We start from the raw sequence: 3854 nt of genomic DNA, 5'->3' as shown, positions 1-3854 counted from the left end.
TGTATAGCTAAATTTAACGAGAAATACTTTCGTAGAACATTTTAACTCATTAGCTACAAAGAAAAGGTCGTTTTGATCCCTTTTTTGTAAAGTTTGAGTAAAATGGTATTTGGGCGGTCGCTAGAGGGTTAAAATGTTCTAGAAAATTTTACTACGGTGATTTCTAGGGTTCATAGTTCTTTTACACTTTGTTCATTTTTTCACTTTGTCAATTTTGAAATTTTCGATTTAAGTGATTTTTGGTAATTGTAAATTGAAAAGAAAAGTTCTAATTTTTTCAAACTTTTTCATCTGTTAACTATGCATTTAATTTTTTGAATATAAAAATTTTAAATTTAATGACGGCAGTATTGCAAAGAAGGCCTTCGGAATGGAATTCGCTAATCGGTAGAAGTAGGCCTCCTGGCTTATCGCGCGAAACGTGCAGACGAGCGGTCGATTGAGAGGCGAGACAACTTACGTGAAGCTGAAAGAAGCTCAAAGGTATTGCCAGAAATAGAATCAGATGGCGCGCAGGCTTTAAAGAAACAAGAAACAAAGAAATAGCCTGGCTTAAAGCCTGGTAAATTCCCCACAGACAAACACCGCAGCTTTTCGATTTTTAAGCCGCTTTATAAGGTACCAAGAAAAGCTGCTCCTTCTATAGCCAATTCGAATTACAGTGGTACTAAATACATTTAGTAAATGCGTAGCATGGAGAACGATGTCGAACTAAGATGACAAGGCTTTCGGTACTTTCGAGCAAAGCACTGCTTTACGGATACCGAATGACGATGTATTTCGTCTAGGGCATAGTTAAGCGCCTAGAAATACAACGATTGCGCGTGATTGGGCATGTTGTGCTCATGTATGACTAGGCTTTCGATCCTTCGACTCGGCACCCTTAGATGGCCAACGAAAGCAAAGGCACTCACGAACGCAATGGAAGCAACAAATGCAAAAGTACCTATCTGCGATCGGTATCAACAGCTGGCTCAACTTCTCAAACGAGAGAGGCAGTTGGCGTTTTTTTTTTTTTGTTGTCTCGGCCTAAACAAAGAAACGTTCGTAGTGCCCAGTAGGATTAAGAGGGCCGTAGATATTACCACACTCCCGTGGGATGATAGAAAATCTACCTTCGAATTTCAATACGCTTTCGCTTAACTGAATAAGTATGTATATACAATAATTTTGAGTACACTTCTGCTGCTCAGCGGCAAAGCCAACTCACACCCAAATCAACTACATATCGTAATTTGAGTTTTGTAAGCTTAGAAATTTTATAGTTCGATGTACATACATAAGTGCTTCACATCAATGAGGCTTATAGTCACATGTCAGTTCTTTCAGTTAACTTACTGAAAGTGCTTTTTTGGCAGCGACGGCTGCATGTTAAATTAATTTGCTGTCCAAACAATTGCCTAGACTCTGACATAGTATTAATGGCTGTTATTGAATTTCTATAGCCGTGTTGGCAAACTTTCTAATTGCCAACCGAAATTGCATTGTTTATTAATGCTAATGTCAAAATGGGGAAAAGAGTGCAAATTTTTTAGCAACCACAAGCGAAAGAGCGCGTGTGTGTGTGTGTGTGTGTGTGTGTGCACACATAATGTATTTTAATTGACTTATTTATATGGGCGTTGATTTGCTTGTGGCTCATGAATATTTAATATAACGATCGCTGCAGCATAAGGCTTGCAACATACATAAAATGGTAGATATGCATGCAAAACACATATGCAACTGTTTATGGGCATGCAAGAGTATGTGTAGTGTAGGTGGAATATACATATGTACGTATGTACGTACTCGTATTAGTTCATAAGTTAGTGAACTTCCTATCCGCCAGTTGTCGCTGGCATTGTGTGCATTATATTGTTGCTGAATCATGTAATGTAATTAATGTTGACATTTATGAACTTCCTAAATGTGTGTATGTATGTACGTACTTATAGTGTCAGTACTTAGTCAGCGGTAAACACACTATAGTGTTGCAAGCTGTCAGGGCGTAGGAGATATCGATGTAACGTTGTTAGAGTGGCTGAACTCCAGGCAAGCAAAATTTTTTTACCAACAGTTGAAACACTCAAAGCAGTTAAAGTTACCAGTAGCTCAATAGAGCAAAATAGTTATATTACACGTACATACATATATACATAAATCCAAAATTTTAAAGCCGTTTTTCTCGAGTTTTTGGATTTTTGAGTTATAACAGTATTGAATTAAATGAGCGTTTTGTAGATACATTAGGGTGCCTCACCAAAAAAAGTTGCGATTTTTCCAAGGGACTTATAAAATTTATTATATTTTAAGCCTTCTGCCAAAATATTTCGGAAACCCCTTGGGGTTTATGAGAAATCAAACAATAGGTGTCTTGCTTTTTTCAATAAAGAATGTAAAAGAAAATATTTCACACCAAAAAAAAAACATTGAGGTGTAAATTTTATATGCAATGAGCCATGAAAAGTTTAGGTAAAAAGTTGTTTATTGAAAAAATAATAATTACAAGTTTTTACGGTTACATTGACCTGTGATTTTTGCATTTTAGCCCAAGCGGGTTGACAGTTAGTGCTGGTTAGGGTGATTGTAATGGTAATTTTAATAGTAATTTTACCAGTAATGGTAATGGTAATAAAGTTTAAGTTTGTACTGGTAATATTAATTATACTAGTAATGCTAGTTGTAATGATAATGGTAATAATTTTGCTATTTGTAATGGTAATGGTAGTGGTGATTATAATGGTACCAAACAATGAAAGTGGTGTTGGTAGCTGCAATGGTGTTGGTAATGACCTTTGTAATGGTATTGCTAGTAGGAATGATATTGGTGTTGGTAATTGTAATGGTAATGGTATTGGTAATCGAAACTAGAATGTAATGGTAATAATAATGTTTTATGTAATGCTAATAATTAGCCGATATACCATTTAAAAATCGATGACGACGAGCGAACTGGAGTTGCACGGTTAAACGAAGTCCAACACTGACATATACATATGTGTATATATAAACCCACACTTGCTTATCAAAACATATCAGCAAATAAATAGCATGCTGCATGACAGAACCTTCCCCCTGACATATACATATCCACAAACATGCATGACAAATTGCCATCTTGCCCGCTGGTAAACTCACTCGAATCCCAAACTCAAAGTTCTCGCGTTCGGTTTATTTAGCGCTACGTGCACTTAAACTCAGTAACAATAATAATATATGCGCTCCGCTGAGCATCCTACGATGAGTAGTAAATTAAATTTATTACTCAGTTTCCGTTGTGTAAACAAACAGTAAAGTGAATTCATAATAAACAAGCATACATGCATACATATACATACATAACTGCATCACGCAAAATTCGTGAATGGATGAGCCGGGCGAAGGAAATGAGCGCAAAGAGTGAGGCGATAAGTCTTTAAATTGCCAATAAAGTGAATGAAAAGTAACGATGTTAGAGGAATGGCAGACATTATGTATATATTACATACATATGTACATATGTATGTATTTAAATTTAAATTTATGAGAGTGTCAGGCAGTAAGTAGTTAGTATGGCTTTATTTATAATTTTGAATGTCAAAAAAAAAAAACTTTTCCCCCACTAACAGTTCTATTAAATAATTTAACACAAATTTCGCAAATTAATTGAGGTTGTGCAATTGCCAACTAATTAGCAAATACTTGAAACGCATTTGCAGCTTCTACTCAGTCTTCAAATTACATGTTATATTAGTAGTACGCGGCGTATACGCAACATTTGTAATTGAATGCTCCATTTTCAGAAGCATGCACATGTGTTTGCATTTGTAAGTGTCTAATTGAAATTAAATGCTTACATACGTATTCGAATAGCTGAAGTATATATGTATGAA

This window comes from Rhagoletis zephyria, unplaced genomic scaffold, assembly GCF_001687245.7.
Source record: "Rhagoletis zephyria isolate East Lansing unplaced genomic scaffold, Rhagoletis_zephyria_1.1 Rzeph_scaffold_01563, whole genome shotgun sequence".
Lineage (NCBI taxonomy): Eukaryota > Metazoa > Arthropoda > Insecta > Diptera > Tephritidae > Rhagoletis > Rhagoletis zephyria.
The sequence above is the reverse complement of the archived record's forward strand: the minus strand, read 5'-3'. Positions refer to the sequence as shown.